A 22,854-nucleotide genomic window follows, 5' to 3' on the forward strand; every position below is an offset into this window, starting at 1 on the left:
AGTGAATTCTCAATAAGATTACATATTACTCATACTAGGTCTCCCTCGTGTTTATTTCATGTATATTTTATATACAACAGTCTCCAGCTGGAGCTCTGAGGTCGCCATGTTTACCTCAGGCGAGAGCTCCGAGGTCATCACATTGACCTCAGGCTGGAGCTCCACAGCTGAGACCTCCCCGTGGGTCTCCAGCTGGAGCTCTGAGGTCACCACCTTGACCTCAGGCTGGAGCCGAGACCTCGGCCAGACAGGACAGCGGGACAGCTTCCTCGGCAGGACAGGGCAGCAGAGAAAATTGCACAGGGGGCAACATGGCGCATGGCCCGGCTTGCGACAGCAGAGCTCTTTGCTCCGTTAAGCGATCGATCTGATGTAGGCGTTTGTTTATTGCTTTACTCTGTTCATAAAAAGATCAACGCCATTATCCGCTGCTTCGGCGTTTTTGTTGGCGCAGTATTCTGTTACGAAACGGACTTGGAGGTGGAATGCAAGTGCAGATGAAAGGCTTTATTTCTTGAACACAAGTCAAACATAAAACGAAGTCTAAACATTAAACTGGAATTGTAGCATGAAACGAGAACAGGACATGGAACCTTAACCTTAAAATCTATACACTCCATTACAGCTTTACTCGTTACCACACTTAATACTGCGCAACATGCACAGCAACACATGGGGTTTAACTAACAAATGCAATCAAACATGAACTCAGGCAGCTGGAAACAATTAAAACCCACCTTTGCACCTCCGCCAATAACTGAACAGGGATGGGACAGAACAGAAACCAAAACAAGTGCACGTGTCCATTGTAAATAAAAGTCCCTATCGTCCAAGCGCACTCACAGTGCGTGCATGTGCACGTCCTCCGGCTCTCCGTGCACGTCGCATGCCACAGCGCCATCTGCAGTGGAGATTGTGACATATGTATGTGTGTGTGTATGTGTGTGTGTGTATATGTGTATGCAAACTTAATGACTTAAAAGACTCAATGAATTAAGAATTAAGCCAAAATGATTTTACTTGTGAAACTGAATTACTGTGTACTATCAAACATCCTTTGACGCAAATAATGAACCTTTTAAAAACTTAAACTTAAAAGCACTTAATAGTGACAAGCAACTATCTGTCTTCAAACCAAGACATGAGTGCAAACACCATCAAGCCCGATTTCCAAAATAGCAGAGATGACTTCTCAAAGCACGAGTAGGAAAACAAGGGTGTGTGGCCTAGAAAAAAATACTTGAATTTGTGAAAGTAAATTTAAACAATGCAATCAGTCTTTTGTGTATAACACAGCATGTGGGCATATTTTGTTTTTTCTGACATTCCACTTATCAGGTCGTCGTACATCTCCCAGACAAATGGAGACCTCCTGTAGTAGGCCACATAATGTCCAAGAGCATCCTGGGTTAAGCCTCCTCTGAAAGCATTGACTGCCCTTAAAGTAAATCTCTCTCCTTGGAGCATCAGATTGGAGGGAAATTCACACAAAGAAAATTCTGTGGACGTGCTTCACAGGTCAGTGTCAATCCACAGAAGTTCTCCCAGATTGTAACCGTGATAAACTTTCCCTGCACAGAGCACTTTTCCTGAGGTAGAGTCTGTCTTGACTGCAGAGGGACACTCTTACGGACTTTGGATTGGCCTGAGGCAGGGGGACTCCACAAGGTTAAGGCCTTCTTCCTCTGCGGTCTGAAGATGAGTCATGCCAGAAGTCTGCAGTACAGCAACAGAAATATAAACAAATGGAATTTCCCTTGTGACTTCTGTGCTGAGACTGCAATACTGTGAGGAACACTGTTGTGTGAAGGAAACACATGCAGGTTGTGTCATTGACTTTTCAATGATAGTGGAGATGTGGCACTGTGCATCGATTTGGAGAGTTTGATTTGGATTGTTTTCACAAGCTGGAGGAGGTTTTTGGAGTCCTCACCGCAAACAATATTTCCAAAAGTTACACTATAAGCATAACATAAGAAAAAGCATTGACAAAAACAGAACAGAGATTCTTGATTTCCTGAGTTTAACAGGCTGTTGATTATTTCCATTTTTCAATAGTTCCACTTTCACTCTTTTCCCCCTCACGGATGGATCTGCATGGAGCCATTCAGGACAAGGAGAGAGGTATGACTTCCTCTTCCTCTTTTTGGATGGAACCGCTAGGCCTCTCCAGTTTTCAACAGCGTCTTCATCTGTTGGATGGATGTTTGTGACCGTGTCAGAGTTCCCAGAACAGGAAGCATCCATTTCTGCTTTTCCATCTACACTGCAAGTTGTGGTGGGTAGTGGATTGGCTCCTGTGATGATCACTGTTGCAACAGCTGCATCTTCTTCACCTTCTTCACCTTTTTGTTTTGCAGAAAAAAATAGCATATTGCCCTGAATGAAGGACAGATGTCGAGCAATGAATCGATCCACCCGAATAGGCAAGTTGTCATGCTTGAAGAGCCCACGTTTGATGTTTTTGAACTCTGCTTGAACACTGGCTGAACTTGCGGTGATGTTGGTGCTTCGGAAGTGAGGGCTCATTACCCCGTCCAGAGTAGTAAGTAACTTGCAGGCCAGATTATATTGGGAATAATCTCAGGGAGGAAGTGCATATTATCATGATCACCATTAGCCATAGCAAATGACCTGCTCGCCTCACATATGTCTGTCACCCACTGCCGTAGGTCTGTCTGTGTTTGGTCAAATGGATCCACTTCTTCCAGGTCCTGACCCTCTACATCTGGAATGATTACACACTCTTCTGCAATTCGGGCTTTCAGGTATTTCTTGCATCTTTCTGATATAAGGGGGGCTCCAGAGCTGTCATTGCCCTCTGCTTCGCTGAGAGCACAACAGTAATACTGCATAGTAGCTCTCTTGCATTGTCCATGGATTGTGACTTGAGAAGCTGTGCCATTGACCCCACAAAGAAATCTTTAATGCAATGTGTTTTTTTTCTTCAAGCAGTCCCACTGGCAGATCGTGTTGATGCAGTGTACAACATCAACCCGAACAAAACAAGGTGGCACTTTTGCTGACACTTTACCGAGTAAGACACCACAACACTCATTGATGTAGGTCTTCATATCAGGATGAGGAGTAAAAACCTTGACCAGAGCTCCAAGCAAAACCAGAGAAAAGTCACTCACAACCTCTTTTGGAATTGGTGCACGTATCCATTCTGTCAGCCAATGTGTTATTGCATTAACATCGTGTCTCTCTGACAGCATTTGCACCACTGGGACACTTGAACTCTCATCCCCTGCCAGAACACCCTGATATAAGAAGATATATGCCATTTGGTCTCTGTAGTTTCCTCACCACTGAGCCAGTTACATCAAAACTCACAGTGGGGTTAGTAGACTTCTTTGATAATGACTTGTACATAAACATTTGTGTTTGACTCCAGTAGTGACAGAAAAACTTGTCCAGTCCAATGTCTTTAATGCTACCACTGTGAGGTGCACTATATTTTAACATCTGCAGTGACAAAATAGGATCCTTGTCACCTAATTCTAAGTCATTTCTCTCTTGCTTTGCTTTGCGCAGGGTGGCCAAATTAGGAAGATGGCTTGGCTCAGGATCTCCAAAATCCATCAGCTTTGTTCCCTCTGATGCCCTCCATACATGGGGTTCCATTCTACCCTCGCACAGTGTTATGACCCCGGTCTAGGGTCGAGGTGTAACATAAAAGAAAGTATAAACAAAAACAAAAATGAGGTAACACACGTCTTTCAAATCTTTGATATCTACAAATTTAATGATTACAAGAAAGAAAGAAAGAAAGAAAGAAAAAGAAAGAATCAATCCAAAACAAACAATCACCAAGAAAACTAATCTCTTCAGGGCTGGGCAAGGCCAAAATAATAAACAGAACAGTCACTATCTTGTCCCATATTTAAATTACCTAACAAAAAAAGGTATTTCAAAAGAAAATACAGAGTCTAACCTGACTCCCTAACTGAGGAAAAAACAGTGAACAAAAGATACACCCAAAAATAAACAGCACCCAACCCCTCCCACTTTCGTGATGAGTAGAGAAGAAATATTTACAATGAAAGATATATTTACAATAAAGGCGTACACTCAGCCACAACAAAAGACAAAACAGGGGAATGGGACAACACAATATCCTACCACTCACTTCTTTTATTCACCCACAATACAACAAGCAAGCGATTTCACTCAAACACAGGGAAAAATATTCGCTACTCAATAGTATGCACTCAATCACAGACACACCACATATCCACATTCCTCCTGACATATCGTTCTTCCACTTTTTAAACAACGCACAATCTTCTCCTCTCCAATCCCAGTGCAGCACGTCAGCATGTTGAATTAGGGCGCAGCGACCTGTGAGAGCGAAACAGGGGGAGGGAGAGAGAGCGAGAAAGAGAGAGAGAGCACACACACACAATACATCTCCTGACGTTACACACAGTTCTTTGGCTATCTGCACACGCAAGTTACCAGACATCGCACACTTGGAACAGCCAGTGTGCAGGGAGTCATCAGTGTTTTTAATTAAACAATTGAGCACCACTGGGCTTTTCATTTCGGGGTCTCTATCACATTTTATGTGAATGTGGCCATGACATTCCTTACAGTTGCCTCTGATTTCTATTAATTTCTCTGTGGCTGATGGATAGATCTTGGCTCTTTTAAAGATAAATGTGCAGGGTCTTTTTGCTTCTTCCCTAATATGATGATTTATCACATGTGGCAAGATGCTAGGCTTCAAAATTGTGTATTCCCTTTTTTGTGCTTTAGAGAACTTGTTTTTGCATTGAACTGTTTCGGGCATGAATTAAATCAATTTCTGAAATGGAACTTGAAGATCAAAAGTCCAGCAGTCTTTTGGTCTGGGGGAAAGGGACCCTGCCTCAAAATCAGTGTCATCACTACTGCCACTTGTTTCATGATCACTTTCATAAATAAACCCTAAAGCATTCCAGATGTTGTGTCTGTTCATTTTAACAAAAGTATATAGAGCCTTTGCAGTGATCTTGTTTTCTAGCTGCTCACTAAGCTCTGTCCAGATGCTCTGATTAGGAGTAGCTATGTTGCCATTTTGGACTATGGCCTCTTTTGATGAACAGAGGACTGTGAAGATGGAATCCCTGTCGACTGCTGGTTTCTTGGGCATCTGGCATAAGCAAAACATAAATACCCACTGAAATAATCCTGACGCAAAAAATGTCATATACAGTATAAACTTGTTTTCATGTATTACTGTATTTGACAGAATACAAGGAAAATATAATATAGTAAAAATATATAAGGATATTATACCTTATATTAGGACCAATATGGTAATGTTGACCCCTAGATACACAACATATTAAAAAAAACTAACATGGGTACCATGTAACATGTATCATGGGTACCATGTACCATGTAATTAGCATTTCATAGCTACATTAGCCATATTAGTATTAGCAATGAGTTTTCTGTTCAATAAACATTGACAATCTTAGCTCTCTTGAATGTTGTACCATTATGATTGAAGTTAACTAATAATATTGTAACTGACAGTGATAAAACATTGTACTTACACTGGCCAGAATTTTGATTCAGTAACTATATCAACTTTTCCAATACTAACAACACTAATTTCCATGAGAGCATCTTGAACAGAAGTGTCACTTACACCTAGTGGTGGCAGTGAAGTGTAGTAGATGATTCTCCCTGTAAATAATCAAAAGTTCAATCATGAGAGACCAGTGAATGAAGTAAAGAGAATTGTTTATTGAACAAATTATGATATGATTTGCCTTGAAAAAGTCTTCGGTAATTTGACTCTAAAAGGGTGCTCACACTGAGGAGATTTGCGCCTATAATTCAATGTCTAATATTTTAAAAACCAAAGCAGCACAAATGAAACTTTTAGTGGCACAAACCAGCACAAACAGAGCACAAACGATTGAGTCTATTTTGAGTGAATTTGGAGCGTGTGGGGGGGCTGAGTGACCCCAGAGTGACCTATACAGTATCTCACAAAAGTGAGTACACCGCTCACATTTTTGTAAATATTTGATTATATCTTTTAATGTGACAACACTGATGAAATGACACTTTGCTACAATGTAAAGTAGTGAGTGTACAGCTTGTATAACAATGTAAATTTGCCATCACCTCAAAATAACTCAACACACAGTGTGAAAATGTCCAAATTGGGCCCAAAGTGTCAATATTTTGTGGTTCCACCATTATTTTCCAGCACTGCCTTAACCCTCTTGGGCATGGAGTTCACCAGAGCTTCACAGGTTGCCACTGGAGTCCTCTTCCACTCCTCCATGACAAAATCACAGAGCTGGTGGATGTTAGAGACCTCCTCCACCTTCAGTTTGAGGATGCCCCACAGATGCTCAATAGGGTTTAGGTCTGGAGACATGCTTGGCCAGTCCATCACCTTCACCCACAGCTTCTTTAGCAAGGCAAAAGATGTTATCATGCTGGAATACTGCCCTGCGGCCCAGTCTCCGAAGGGAGGGGATCATGCTCTGGTTCAGTATGTCACAGTACATGTTGGCATTCATGGTTCCCTCAATGAACTGTAGCTCCCCAGTGCCAGCAGCACTCATGCAGCCCCAGACCATGACACTCCCACCACCATGCTTGGCTGTAGGCAAGACACACTTGTCTTTGTACTCCTCCCCTGGTTGCCGCCACACACACTTGACACCATCTGAACCAAATAAGTTTATTTTGGTCTCATCAGACCACAGGACATGGTTCCAGTAATACATGTCCTTAGTCTGCTTGTCTTCAGCAAACTGTTTGCGGGCTTTCTTGTGCATCATTTTTAAAAGAGGCTTCCTTCTGGGATGACAGCCATGCAGCTCAATTTGATGCAGTGTGCGGCGTATGGTCTGAGCACTGACAGGCTGACCCCCCCACCCCTTCTACCTCTGCAGCAATGCTGGCAGCACTCATACGTCTGTTTCCCAAAGACAACCTCTGGATATGACACTGAGCACGTGGACCCAACTTCTTTGGTCGACCATGGCGAGACCTGTTCTGAGTGGAACCTGTCCTGTTAAACCGCTGTATGGTCTTGGCCACCATGCTGCAGCTCAGTGTCAGGGTCTTGGCAATCTTCTTATAGTCTAGGCCATCTTTATGTAGAGCAACAATTCTTTTTTTCAGATCCTCAGAGAGTTCTTTGCCATGAGGTGCCATGTTGAACTTCCAGTGACCAGTATGAGTGAGTGTGAGAGTGATGACACCAAATTTAACACACCTGCTCCCCATTCACACCTTGTAACACTAACAAGTCACATGACACCGGGGAGGGAAAATGGCTAATTGGGTTCAATTTGGACATTTTCACTTAGGGGTGTACTCACATGAAAAGTTATAATCAAATATTTACAAAAATGTGAGGGGTGTACTCACTTTTGTGAGATACTGTATATGACAACAGATGGTTATATAATTACTGCAAGGAATTAGGATATCACATGCTTACATGCTACACAGAACTTCACCATTAAAATACAAAAGAAATTGTGTTTTTGTTTGTAGATATGTTTAGTAAATATGCATGGACTCGGGTTTTTAAAAAAACAAATCCGGTGTCGAAGTGACTAATACTTTTAAATCTATACTGGATGAGGACAGGGTGCCCCACAAATTACAGACAAATGAAACACATATGCATTATCTCACACACAATGTCCAGCAGCACACAGATCCACAGACGCCTACATACGTAGAGATCAATAGGGTTACCCCCCTAACCATGGTCATAAATTAGGTGCTCCTACAGAACTCAGGTCACTCAGGTCATAAATCATAAATCAATTTGATTGACAGTTTGACAGAAAGTGTATCATATAACTACTAAGGTTACTTTGAATTTGGTAAAAAGAGCAAACAGACCATGACTGACATTGAACAGGATTTGAGTGTCTTTTATTCCATATGCCACTTTGCTCTTTTATACTGGATCGGCAAAACAGAAAAAAAATCAACCAACAAATAAATAAATAAATGAAAACATCTGGTGAAGAAAGGAGATGGACTCAAGCCACCATTCCCTGATCCAGATTACTACTGCATATAGAAGGTATGTAATAAAAATTTTTTTTTTTCATTTCTTCAGCCATATCGACTGTGGTTTAACTCTTTTGGGTTTTATTTCAATAAATGCTTATTGAACGTCATGCCAGTCTCCCAAAAAAGTAATCAACAAATGTTTAAATTTTTTCGCAAACATTCTGCTCATTTCTGTTCACATTCAATCATCATGCATTTTCTAACAGCGTAGTTACACAAAACGAAATCCGCCACACAGTAACACACACATATAACCAATATTAACCATTTGATACACTTTTTCTTACAGCAGACGTATTTCACCTAAAGTGGATTAAAACTGTAAAAAGCACGGTTCACACCAAACTCAACAAATTCAACAAATCATGTCCTAAGCATTTTCTGATAAACAAAACCATAAGCACACACAACCACATACGCCTACATACGCAGAGATCAATAGGGTTACCCCCCGGTCATAAATTAGGTGCTCCTACAGAACTGTCACTAAGTGGAACAAAGAGGGTCATAAATCATCAATCAATTTGATTGACAGTTTGAAAGAAAGTGTATGATATAACTGCTAACATTTCTCAATATCACTGAGACTTCAACTTCAGGATTATTTAACTGTTTTTCAGTTAGTCATTTTATACTTTTTAGTTTTACCTCTTTACCTCTCTCAAATCCTTGTTGCTCTCCCAAATGTAGGTAAATATCTACCAATACTCCCACTGGTATTACTACCCAATGTAATTGATCTGACTCTGCTAGACCCACAAGTGTGTCACCCAGAATGGATGCCTTCCAGTTTCTTTCCACTATACCTTCCTAGTCAACATAAGGCCACTCCTCTCTTAATTCCTCTAAGTTGTTAAGCTGTGTTATGCTTCTTAACAGAATTTTTTTACCCTCAGTTAGGGGATGCCTTCTCCCCAATAAATCTTCATACTAATTTTCCTTCCAGAAATGTGTTTTTATCCCTTTTGTTTCTTGTAATATTCATATTATATTATATGCTGTTCTTTGTTCCCTGTTTCTTCTTGAATTTACATTCAATTTACACAGTGAAAACAAATGCATTTCACACCCCTTGATTTATTCTCCCCAAATTCTATGACTCTCTCTTGCTGCCCTAAGCAGCCCCTTATACTCATCACTTTTTTGTATAATAGTTACTACTAGTCCTCTTAATGTGGTGTGCTCCTCCAATCTTAACTATCCTCCTGCTGTTCTCTTTTGCTTATCCCAAATACCTTTCTTAATGCTGGAGATACTTCAGTGTAATGACTACTGTGTGGGCAGCTATGGCTCAGGTGGTTGAGTGGGTTGTCCACTAATCGTAGGGTTAGTTCGATTCCTGGCCCACATGACTCCACATACCGAAGTGTTCTTGGGCAAGACACTGAACCCCAAATTGCTCCCAATGGCAAGTTAATGCTTTGCATGGCAGCTCTGCTACTATTGGTGTGAATGAGTGAATGAGAGATAGTGTAAAGTGCTTTGGATGAAAGTTCTATATAAGTGCAGAAATTAGATTAAAAGTGCATTAACCATTTACTTTTAATCTTGCCTGTTTCTCCTCTTCCTCGCTCATAACCTCTTTCTTCCACCTATTCTTAGATAAGGTGCAACCAGCCAACCAATAGGTAGACTGACAGAATACACCATGGGATTCTGGCAATAAAACTTATCCAGTAAGAACTCCAATAAGTTTACCCTCCAGTTTATTCCTATCACCCTGTTTCAATTTACATATGGCCACTCATTTTCTACTTCTCTAATGTTTAATATTATAGTTAACCATACTAAATACTCTGTCTTTTTCTGCTCTGTCAGTGGATGCTTTATTCCCCTTCTATCTATATAATGCTGTTCTTTCCAAAAATTTTTCTTGCTAGTTCCCCCTTTTCCTAGTATTGCTTGATTTAATCTCTCTTTCATTAGCATTTGTTCTTAATCTAATGTGCTTCTATAATCAAATGAATAACACCTCTCACTAGGCTTTCTGCGATAGTTGGTGTTACACTGTGTTCGGTTGCACACAGATTATATCACTTGCCCACCACAGCATCGCCCCCACTGTCAATTAGCTTTTTTATAGTAATAAAAATCATTTAGTTCAGTTAGAGAACAGACGCTACAATTACATACTGAACGCATCTGATAAGCAGGAGTCAGTTTTCATGTATCATGTTCATTAAGAATAATAATGAGCCCACCATTCAAGCAGTTGCTGGTCCCGAATTGCTGCTAATTCAAAAGCAAAAGTGAAATGTGAAAGCAATTTAAAAGTGAGGGGGCAAAGTGGGAAAAGTGTCAACAGCGCCATGCCTCCTACACACACACACACACACACACACACACACACACACACACACACACACACACACACACAAAAACACACACCATCATTTCTCTTTCTTTCTTCACACACACAGGTGTGCACAAACACAGGCACAGACAGAGTCACACACACACACACACACACACACACACACACACACACACACACACACACACACACACACACACACACACACACACACACACACACACACACACACAGGGCCCTGTCATTAAACAGTAATCTTCTGTCTCATATTTACATACATGACAGCATATAAGTATAGGTTAAGTTTTTTACTTACTTCCTATTTCCAATACAAAGGTTTTCATTCATACATTCACACTTCTGTGTCCCTTTTTTCTAGAGCTCACTTATACTTATTTAAAAAAGACTCCTTATGTTAGGCTCCAGATAAGTCATCCCAACCAAGCGGAACCAGTTAAGCGAGGACACCTTACCAACACACACTCCCAACCACACAACTGAGAGAACCCTAACCCATTGTACACCACACTTCAGCAGCATCAAGCACCGCAAGACCAAGATCTTTAACACAACCGGACAACACTCAAAGCAGAGCAACCATTTCCCAAAAAGTGGTACATTGATTGATAAATTGGAGTGTCCAATTGCTAGATCTATGTGTTGTAGACATGCCAGATCAGTGACCGGGGACTTACAGAACACTTCACAGTCTGTGCTGCGAGCAATTTGGGGCCAGGTAGGCCAAACCCACCAGGAACTCACCTAGGAAAGAGATACACACTCCAGAGCCTCTAACCAAGATAATACTTAATAAATCAGAAAACAGTAAAGGTAATTACCCAAGCAAGTCAAAGTTCTTTTAGCAGGACAAACATACAATTAACATAAAGCAGACATACAAGAATTACACCATCTACTTTTTTTTTGTTTTGTTTTGTTTTGCTTTTTTTGCTTTTTTAATTACACCCTCTTGGGTGTTTATGCCTCTTGTATACACACAACCTGCATGACCTGTCCATTTCAGACCCCTCCCCTGGTACACTATTCTGGCACAGTGCCACCACTAAACTCCACCTAGCTCTCTCCACTTAGCATAGAAAAAAATGGGCTCTCTGTCAGCACCATCGCTAGACCTTGCCTAGCTTTCTGAGGGATTTTTGAAGGATCTAGCTTTTTGAAGGATCTGGAGGGATTCTATATGGAGGAATGGTCTCATATCTGTTGCCATGTATTCTCCAACCTCATCAGGCATTATAGGAGAAGACTCAGAGCAAAGGGTCTTGGCAAAGGGTCACAAAGTATTGACTAAAAGGGTGCCAGTAATTGTTGCACACCTATATTTGGCAAAAATATATTTCTTTTGTAAACCTGTGTTTTGTTTGCAATTTTTTAAATCCATGTGAGTATTTTTGTGAATTATTTTTCTCAAAAGATCAAATGGTTAAACAATAAAGATAATTTTTAGAATTCAGACAATTTTACTGGGGTTATCTCACACAGTGTAGCAAGTAATAATCTGGAAAGACCTTTGTAATATCACAGTCTAAAACTGGATTTAAAGAGAAGCAAATTAGTAAATGAATCACATGTAAATGAATCATACGTAAATGAATCACATGAAAATGTATCACTTGAATATGAATCTCATGAATATGAATCACACATAAATTAATCACATGTAAATGAATCATATCAAAATGAATAAATAAATTAAAGACAAGATAATTTTTCACAGCCTTCTTTGCTCATATTTACCAAGGGTGTCAATAATTGTGGAGGGCACTGTATGTATGTATGTGTGCATTAAAATACCTTTCCAGCGGCAAGACTGATGCTGAGCCAAATGAAGATAAGGGCATGTTTATTGAACCAATCAGATAAGTGTAGTTCGAGAGTCAATGAGAACTTCATTTGATTGGCTACAAAAAGAAGGTAGATCCGCCTTCCCCCTCATGCTTACAAAACTCCAATGAGTGAGAGAATTGTGCCAAAACTGTAAGCGCAGCTAAAAGAAAGACGGAACAGTACATTATTTCAGGAAAATATTTAAACATTTTCAACAGTTTATTTTGTACACATACAGATTGGTTCTATGCAGGCAATCCATTTAGCAGTTCTTGACACCATTGTTTTTGCTTGCAAATCGTTGTTCACAGGCTTGCAATGTTGTTGGACGTATTTCAGTGAAAAAAAAACGTGCCAAAAGTGTAAGCAATGAAAAATGGAAGTCAGAAGAATACAGATCATATTTATTTCGCGTTAACATGAAGCTGCTGTTTCACAACACATGGAGTACACTTACGAAAAACAGTAAAATGCTACAAATATTTTTTTCTTATGCTTGAAACTTGAGTTACACCTACAACTAATTACGTGAACTTCTGTATGGACATAGTTGTTCCCACAAGAACTGTACGCTGCTTTCCAAACAACAAGCCTTGGATAACCAGCAATGTCAAGACCCTTCTCAATAGGAAAAAGATGGCGTTCAGAGAGGGGGATCAGGCAGAGCTGAGGCGCGTACAGGGGGAACTCAAAGCCAGGCTAAGGAGGAATACAGAAAGAAGGTGGAACAGAAGTTGCAGGAGAACAATGTGAAGGAGGTCTGGGATGGAATGAAGACTATCACTGGACTGAGGAAGAGTGGTAGCTCTGTGGAGGGAGACCTGGATAGGGCGAATCAGTTGAACCACTTCTACAATAGGTTCGACTGCCCTGTTCCAGCTCCAATGGCAGTGGACTGTCCACTACCCTCTGCTAATTCAGACACTGCTCGTGCTTGCTTGCCTGTTCAACTCACACCTCCCCCTCACTTTCGGTGCACCACGTACCCTCACCATCAAAGGCTGATGTATTCTTCCCCCACAAGGTGACAATGAACAATGTGACTACACTGACGTTGGTCACTAGTCACCAGTCCTCAGACACCAGACCTCCCGCACGCACACCCATCCCCTCCCCTCTTCCCTCTCCCTTTCCTCTTCCCCATATAATCACGGCAGATCAAGTTAAAGGACAGCTGAGGAAACTCTGCCCCAGGAAGGCAGCCGTGCCTGAAAGACTGTGTCCAAGGCTGCTCAGGGTCTGTGCTTCTGAACTGGGGGAGCCACTGAAGCACATCTTCAACCTGAGTCTTCGTCTTGGAAGAGTTCCAACATTGTGGAAGACATCATGTCTTATCCCTGTCCCCAAGAAGTCACATCCAAGTGAGCTCAATGATTACAGGCCACTTGCTCTAACATCACATGTGATGAATACCATGGAGCGGCTGGTTTTGGGGGTATGTATTTTAAGGGTAATATCTTATAATAATAATAATATATATACTTTTTATAAAAACCAGAATAATAGGATATGTGGGACAGTAGAAGGGTAATATAATGATATTATGAAGTAGGAAGTACAGTAAACCGTGTTTTCAAGCAGTATAACTATATATAAAATAGAGATATAGAGCTAATATGAAAATAAATTATAAACTAGAAATGCAGGCTCGCAAGAAAGGCCTTAATTTTAAGAAAGAACCATGAGGAGCCATTTATAAGGGTGGCTGGGTCAAGCTGCCCCCCCTCGAGATAACGATAAGACCAAGGTCCCTCTAGGTTGTTTAGTCTTGTCCACGTTCTATCCTCTGGGTAACTGAAAACTGAAGTTTCTGATGCCCTGGGTAACTGAAAACTCTGGTTTCTGATCCTCTGAGTAACTAAAAACTCTGGGTTTTATTTTCTGGGTTATTAGAAATGCCTGGGTTCTGATTTTACGTGTAAATTAAAACCCCTGGTTTCAATTCTATGTGTAAGTGAAATAGCCCTTTTCTGGAACATAAGAGTAAGGTAAATGAGCTCTTTTTTAACCCTATTGGTAGTGAGATCATAGTCTTCTTGAAACATATGGGTTATTTAGTGTGTAAATACAGTATAAATACGGGAGCTTAAGCTCAGGGTATTGGGATCACTTTTGAGAATTCTCATCGGTGTGGATCTCGTGTGGTGGAATGGAACAATAAAGCTGGACCCTTGCTTCTTCTCACTCACGGCTGGTGTATTTTTTCTATCTCCAACTGGGCTCAGAGGTAGATGTGAGTATTGGCTTCTAAGTTGAATTTTAAATGTTTTTGGGTAATAGGCTAAATTTGAGCCAACAGATACTTAGACCCCAGGTACGTCTTGCACTAGACCCGCTACAGTTTGCATACCAGGAGAGAGTGGGCGTGGACGATGCCATCATATATCTTCTGCACAGGATGCATGCTTACATGGACAAGGGGAAAAGTGCTGTGAGAATCATGTTCTTTGATTTCTCCAGTGCTTTTAATACCATTCAACCCCTCAGACTGGGTGACAAGCTCCTGCAGATGGGTGTGGATGCTCAACTAGTATCCTGGATTGCAGACTATCTGACAGAGTGGTCACAGTTTGTCAGACTGAAGAACTGCCTTTCTGACACTGTGATCAGTAGCACCAGAGCTCCACAGGGAACAGTGCTCTCTCCAGTCCTGTTCACCCTGTACACGTCTGACTTTTGCTACAACACTTAGTCATGCCACATGCAGAAGTTTTTGGACAATACTGCAATTATGGGGTATATCAGGGATGGGCAGGAGGAGGAGTACAGGAGCCTGGTGGAGGACTTTGTGCAATGGTGCAAACTCGACCTCCTACAACTCAACACTGCTAAGACCAAGGAGATGGTGGTAGATTTCCGGAAGTCTAAGCCCGCTCTGCTGCCAGTCACCATTGAGGGGGTAAAGGTGGAGGTGGTAAACACTTACAAGTATCTGGCAATACATTTGGACAATAAACTGGACTGGTCAGTCAACACTGAAGCACTCTACAAGAAAGGGCAGAGCAGGCTGTACTTCCTGAGGAGGCTGCGGTCTTTCAACGTCTGCAGCAAGCTCCTCTGGATGTTCTACCAGTCTGTTGTTGCCAGCATCCTCTTCTATGCTGCGGTATGCTGGGGAGGAAGCACTAAGAAGAAGGATGCTGGACGACTGGACAGGCTGATAAAGAAAGCTGGCTCTGGTGTGGGAGCGGAACTGGAGTGTATCACTTCAGTGTCACACAAAAGGACCCTGAGCAAATTGATTAATATTTTGGACAATGACTGTTATCCACTCCATAACACTATCATAAAGCGAAAGAGCTTGATCAGTTGGAGGCTACGCTCACTGCCATGCACAACTGACAGGCTGAGGAAGTCTTTTGTCCCTAGGGCTATACAACTCTTCAATGCTTCACTTAAAGGAAGAGGTGAGATAGACTTCTCTACATAGTCTATCTGCCTCTTCACCTTTTCATACATTCTCATACACTTCCATGACCTCTTACAACACTGTTGTGTACTGGCTCACTGTGTGACTGTTTTACTGTTTACACTGTTTACACTGTTTATGGACTATATTAGCCCACATGTACAACCCCTACCTCTATTTCCCAGTCTGTGGATCCTTGATTTGGTATATTTTATTGTTTTTTATTAGTCATTTTTTTAGCATCCTGCTTATACTTTATTGTATGTTGTATTGTGTGTGATGTCTTGAGCTACTGGGACCTTGAATCAATAAAGTATCTATCTATCGATCTACACCTTTACAAAGCTTACTTACAAAGCATGCACATTTAATTTAGACTTGCAATCTTATGTTCTCTTTCACAAATCTTACTATGCGCATGCAAATCTTTTTGGCATAATTATAACGTCATACGGGACTTTTTGTTCCAGTTCGTGTGGACTTAAGGCCCTTTCACACTGAGCGTGATGTGATAAAGTGAAGCAAATTGCCAATGAACTGTGCTTTCACACCGAACACGAAATGATCGCCTTCAGTTAATTAACACCTGCATGATAGGTGGCACTGACCGAGAATGCATTTTACGCCTACACACTAGGTGGTGCAACCTACTATTCAGCTGATCAGTCTATTGTTTTTTTGACCATTGAGAGGAAGAATCACTTAAATGTTGGTGCTTAGCACCACAAGGCATGCAAACTGTTAAGAAGCACAGAAAAAGAAAGAAAATGGATTTTAAAATGTATTTCTATGTGACATTTACCTAAAAGTTCTCTGGACTCAGACACCAATTATAACAAGAACTCAAAATGCATTCTCTTCACTCTTCCAAAATACTTTTCTTCTGTGTTTTCTTCAGAAGCTTTCTGTGCTACAGCACCACAAATATTGCCCTTTTGTGCAATAGCAGTGGCTTCAGGCATATTATCTAAAGCTCAAATCTAATTGGATGGCCTATTTCATCATCGAGCGACGGGAAAAAAATCAACAAAGAAAAAAAATCTTGCTTTGTCGTGCTTGTGCCCAATGTGAATAGCTCCATAGAAATCTATTGTTTTGATTCAAGAGCGTCATTGCATCATACATTTGTGTTGCTTAATCATGGTCAGTGTGAAAGGCCCTTTATTCAGTGAAATGGGAAAAGTTTACCTTGAGTCTGACTTGAAACGACAAGGAAAATAAAATTCCCACATGAACAGAGGGACTTTTGCTCAGCAAAATAGACTGAGGCTGTTTTCACACTTGGTCCTTTACAGGGGTCTGGCCCATGTGTGTGACATGGTGGTCTGAGTATGGTTCGCTTTCAGCTTACGGTACAGTTTGCTAAAAATGTGAATCCATTTCCAAATTCTCACAGGCCTACAACGTACAAATTGCGCTATTCAACATGGCTGCTTCTGCTGAAAGAGGGACGTTATGCACAGATGAGGAAATGGCTGACCTTCTCCAAATTTGGAAGGACTTTATTGAGGACTATATTTAAAAAACAACTATCAACCACTCACAGAAATTCAAAAGTGTTTCTTCAATTTTCAGCAAAACTAAAAAGAGGATTTAACTGGACCACTTTGTAGTCCCGGGTTATAGTGAAAAAATTACGGCAGAAATATATGGCCATACGAGATAAACTGTGACTTAGTGGACAGTCAGCCAATATCACTTGGCCTCTCTATGATTTGTCAGACGAAATTCTTGGTACAAGCCCCTACAAATCCAATAGATGTCATATAGGGAGGAAGTGTTAACATCAGGAACGACGATAATGGTAGGTTTTTATAAGATGACGACCTGACTGCTCCTGTTTTCCTGAGCACCTGCACCAAAATACAAAAACTAAGGAACTGACATTAATTAGATTCTGAGTAGAATCTGGACGTGATCAATAAGCCTTTCCTGATCATTCATATGTCTACACAGGAAAAAAGAGAGCGATGAAGGCTGCTAAACAGGTCATTGTAACAAGTTTGACTATTCCCCTCGTGTCTAACTGTCATGACTGTGCAACACCATGCAAGCCTCCTGCATCTAAATAAGCTCTCCTGAGAGATGATTGTGCAGATTCTCCATCTAACACTGACATTTTTGATACCCTCTCGAAACTGATCAATGCTATATCAGATGTCATTGAAAAAATGGTAGGTGAAAAATACCATGACAATGGATGGTTTTCAGTGACGTTCCTAAGTTGTCTTCACTTGCAGAGAAATAAAGGATGTGAAGAAATGGGTTGAAAATTTTGAGAAATGCATGAAGAAAGAAGAGGTGGAGGAGGTTGTTCAACTTAAATTCAGAATCACAGAGCTCGAAAATTACTCAAGAAGATGCAACCTGAATCTTTATGGGATTCCGGAGTCGATTGCAGATGTTAAGACGGAGACCAATCAGATCTGCCAAGCCAAACTTCCTCAAAACAGAATAAACTAGCGGAGGAAATTGACATTGTACATCAACTAGAAAATAGGAAACCAGGTGTGTCAAAACCAAGTGGGGTCATAATTTGCTTTCTCTCAAGAACATATCGGGATGCAGTCTGGACCAAAGCAAACTCGTTTCTATGTAAAAAGGGCCTCAGAATTGCTGAAGACCTTCTCAGGCTGTTAAAGAGATCAGCGCTAAATTATGGCCTGCAATTCAAAAGGCGTGTATTGAAGGGAAATCAGCATACTTTGTCAGGGCATGTGCCTTCATCGGTGGCATCAAAATTTCAGCAGAATGCAATAGGTGATGCGGACAAAACAACTCAATAACTTCTCCTTATGTTGTCTGTTTGAGCTCTTTGGAGACTTCTTGATTCAGGTAAAGATCACCCAGAAGGACTTGTTTGCTCAGAGGATCTTTGACTTCATCAACTGAATTCAGTCCACTGCTGGTGTTATGGCATTGCGTTCGGTTCTTTCTCTCAAGGATACTTTTTCTTACAAAGGTGACATTTTATCTTTAAATGCCAGAGGATTGCAACATACTTTAAGACGTAAAACACTTTTTTTTTGTTAAGCAATTTAAAACTGACCTTTATTATTTTTTTTTTACCAGTATCACATTCTGTTCCTTAGGATAGTAAGTTTTGGAGATCACAATGAGGGAATGATGTGTGGTTGTCCAATTTTTCTAAGCATTCGCCTGGTGTTATTACTTTGTTGAACCATTGTAATGGCTATATTTTACCTTCTGAAGGGGATTGTAATGGTCACTTTCTAATTCATGTTTATTTGTTCTTATTTGCAACTTACCTTTTTTTAAGACCATATCAGGCAAAGCAACCTTGTAGGTATTTTAATTGCAGGGAGGGTAGTGATCATCAGCCAATGGTGTCACGTATCAAGCGAGGTTCTCCGTGATGCCCGAGGGAATCTCAAAGATTTCCGCGAGGCCATAGAGGGGAACAAGGTTCTCCGCGAGGCCAGGGAGATGAGCGAGATTCTCCATGAGGCCAAAGGGAGGAACGATGCTCTCCGCGGAGCATGAGAGGGGAACGATGTCCTCCGTGGAGCAGGAAGGGGGAGTGACATATGGCGCACAGCAAAGAAGAGGAACGACGTCTTCAGTGGAACAGTGAAGCAGGATGGCAGAGAGACGACCTCAGCCCAGCAGGACGGCAGAGCAACAACCTCAGCCGAGCAAGATGGCAGAGAGACATCCTCAGCCGAGCAGGAAGGCAGAGCGACGTCCTTAGCTGAGCAGGAAGGCAGAACGATCTCCTCAGCCAAGCAGGAAGGCAGAGCGGCGTCCTCAGCGGTGCAGGCAAACAGAGCGACGTACTCAGCAGAGCAGGAACTCAGAGTGACAACCTACGCTGAACATGAAGGCAGAGTGATGTCCTCAGCTGAACATGAAGGCAGAGCGACATCCCCAGCTGAAAATGAACGCAGAGTGCTGTCCTCAGTTGAACATGAAGGCAGAGCGACGTCCTCAGTTGAGCAGGAAAGCACAGTGGCGTTGAGTGCGGGGTTGTTGAACAGTGGGGAATACTTGGGTATGTCAGGACACAGAGCAACGTCTTCAGCCAACCCGGGTGACTGAGCGGCATCCTCAGCTGAACTGAAAAGCTGAGCGGCGTCCTCAGACGTGCAGGGAGGCTGACTTTCGTTCTCCGCTGACTCCGTTTGCCAAACTAGATCCATTATAGGGGAGCGAGGGTCGGAGATGGTACTAGCCCCGACCACAGACTCCCACTTGTACCCAGACTCCTCCTCCTGTTGGCGTGGTGTGGCGTAGTACTTTGTGAACATAGGAGGTAAGTTGAAGCCAAGATAATTCCTGGCGACCTGCTGCTTTCGTAACGCCACTTGGTAATCCTCCGCCTGTTAGCGTAATGTAGCAAAGTACTCCACGAACATCGGTGGCATCCTGACGCCCCAGTTCTCCATCCTGGTGATCTGCTGCTTCTGATTGTACGTCCTTTGTTCTGTCATGTTTCAAGGTTGGAGTTCTGAAGCAATCACAGATTTTCAAAATAGTTTATTAAACAAACAACAAAACAAAGACACTAAGACAACTTGACATAATACTGTGGCAAAACTAAACATAAACTAATAAGATCAAGAAACATGGTAACATGGAACACGGAAGTCTAAGACAAACGAAAGACAGGGAAACAGTGCAGACAATGGCTATATATACACAAGTGTGCTCATTAACAAACGTGAATCAGGTGCAGACTGCTATATTCTAAGTTTTTCTCTTCAGAAAGCGAGCTGGCGCACAAAAACCGCATGATATTTTGAGCATCAAGCTTAAACCCTAGCGCCTGAAACCGCAACAGATAAAGGTATAAATACTTGGAAGAAGCCAGCATGGAGTTGCCACTTCTAGGGTGAAGGTTTGGTCGTTTTTAACCCACTAACCCCGTAAGGCCGAAAAACCGGCTTGCCCATCTTTGACCTATTCCTGTAAGGACGATATACTGGCTAGGTTGTCTATGCCAAATACCCGTAAGGCCGATATAGCGGCTTTACAGTATAAACGTTTTCCCCGTTAGGCAGGTATACCGGCATTACTCTGCTATAATTCCTTACTTATTTAATTATTATTTTCACACGGAAGGTTGATGGCGTCATGACGTCACGACGTGATTATGTCATTATGCTGTCATTACGATGAAGATGATCCAAGCATGAATGTTGTTGATAAACTTATGGTGTAATAGTAGAAGTTAACTAAAAATGCCAAAGCAAAAAGCTAATCGTGTTCCAGCTAAAGTTACACCTACAGTGAACACAGGTACATCTAAAACAGTGAAAAAAAAGAAAACATGCACAGTTACACAGGCGATAGCAAGGATTCTAGATAGTGACAGCAGTGAAAGTTCAGGCGATGTTGAAACCGAAACTGATAATGATGCAAACTCTCATTATTCAGACCCTGATTCGTCTTCATCTTCAGCATCAACCAGTGCGACTGACACTGCAAGGGTTTGGAGTCATAACGTGACCCTGATGGATTCAACTTTCAAACCAAATGAGGCACCTGGTCCTCCTGCTGCAGTCACACGTGTACCGCTGACACTACTGCGCTGGAATACTTTGCAATTTTCTGGGACGATGACATATTGCAGTTGATTGTTGACAAGACCAATTTGAATGCATTACATGTTGAGACTGCGAAACCTGCAGACTACTATGCCAGACAGTGGCAACCACTGACAGTACCAGAGCTGAAGGCTTTTGTTGGACTGCGATTGGCGATGGAATATGCTGTCATTAAGCGGCGTTACGAACAGTATTTTAGTTACAAGACTGGATATGTGTTCAAAACACCAGAATTTCGCAGATGTGCTGAGACCGCTTTCTTGCCATATGGAAATTTCTCCATGTCATTGATGAACATGATCCAAGCATCGACAAGCAGGACAAGTTGTACAAAGTAAGTAAACACCAGAAATAAGTGTTTCAGTGCATGTATTTATAATAAAAGTAATTATGAAGTAATTATTACAGGAATAATAATAATAAATTACTTGTCAAAATAAAAAACTAGTTTTTTTTATCCATTATTCATTTTTGTGGTCATTATATTGTATTCATCCATTATGTTTCAGATTCTTCCACTGTTGAACAACATAATCAAGAAGTCCCAGGAGAACTACAACCCAGCTCAGGATCTTTCACTCGATGAAGGCGTGATACCTACAAAGAACCGACTTGCCATCAAGCAGTACATTGCCATTAAACCCGTCAAGTGGGGCATCAAGAACTTTCTCCTGTGCGAGAGCAAAACTGGTTATGTTTACAACATCGAGATTTATTCTGGTAAGACATGGGGGACATTCATTACAGAACTTGGAGCCACTGGCAGCATCGTTGCTCGGCTAGTCAGTTGTGTTGAGGGTCAAAACTATCAACTGTAGTCCAAGTCTGTCAAAATATCTGATGACCAAGAAGATTCACAGCTGTGGAACTATAATGACCAGTCGAAAGGGATTTCCAAAAGGTGTAATTAGAAAGAACAAAGATATGAAACGTGGTGACTACGACTACTTGAGTCTGGATGGATTGTCAGTTATTGTTTGGTGTGATCGCAAGACATTGATTTCATTAGCACCTTCCATGATCCACAGCTAACTACAACTGTAAATCAGGAGAGTAAAGATGGAACAGTGCAGCAAGTACCATGCCCAAAAATGGTTGCAAGTTACATACAGAACATGGGAGGCTGTGACAGAAATGACCAGATGACGAAACTCTACAGATCAAGGAAGCACTATCGCTGGCCACGCAAAATGTTGCTCAAATGTCTTACTTGGGGCATCATACAACGCGTATGTGATTCGCAGCTACTACAAACTGAATTCACTAGGCAAGAGACTTTACACGTTCTACGATTTCATTGATGAACTTGTCCTGGGTCTGATAGGTGACTACCGTTCACCGACTCTCATCAGGTGTCATTCAGCAACTTCATCAAGTCTTCCACGCCTGCTCAATGTCGGCCAACATACACCAGAGCGCCCTGCTGGAGCCACTGGCAACAACAGATGCATTGTTTATGCAAACCTTATGTAATTACCTATTGTTACCAAACCTTATGTAATTAACTATTGGAGCAATTTTGTCAACATTGTGAACCAAAAAAAGTTTGGTTATTGCCACATAAATACCTTATTGTGAGTAAAGTTAGAGAAGTCTCTTTTAAATTAATTCACAGATTCTATCCAGCGAAAAGTTATCTAAAGTTAAAATAATCTACATACAAATGT

At 41.5% G+C, this 22,854-nt stretch overlaps 1 long non-coding RNA gene across 2 annotated transcripts; it reads left to right on the forward strand.

Moving 5' to 3' along the window:
* The first annotated feature begins 502 nt into the window (after positions 1–502).
* Positions 503–5,757, forward strand: LOC108264022 (uncharacterized). Of its 2 annotated transcripts, none has more exons than XR_008393903.1 (6): positions 503–2,278; positions 2,361–2,545; positions 2,673–2,768; positions 2,953–3,037; positions 3,216–3,342; positions 3,538–5,757. It is a non-coding gene; the product is annotated as an uncharacterized LOC108264022 (long non-coding RNA). The 2 variants fall into 2 exon arrangements; XR_001812327.3 differs by having other exon boundaries at positions 2,956–3,037.
* The last annotated feature ends 17,097 nt before the right edge of the window (positions 5,758–22,854 follow it).

Source organism: Ictalurus punctatus, chromosome 4 (assembly GCF_001660625.3).
Source record: "Ictalurus punctatus breed USDA103 chromosome 4, Coco_2.0, whole genome shotgun sequence".
In the NCBI taxonomy this organism is placed as follows: domain Eukaryota; kingdom Metazoa; phylum Chordata; class Actinopteri; order Siluriformes; family Ictaluridae; genus Ictalurus; species Ictalurus punctatus.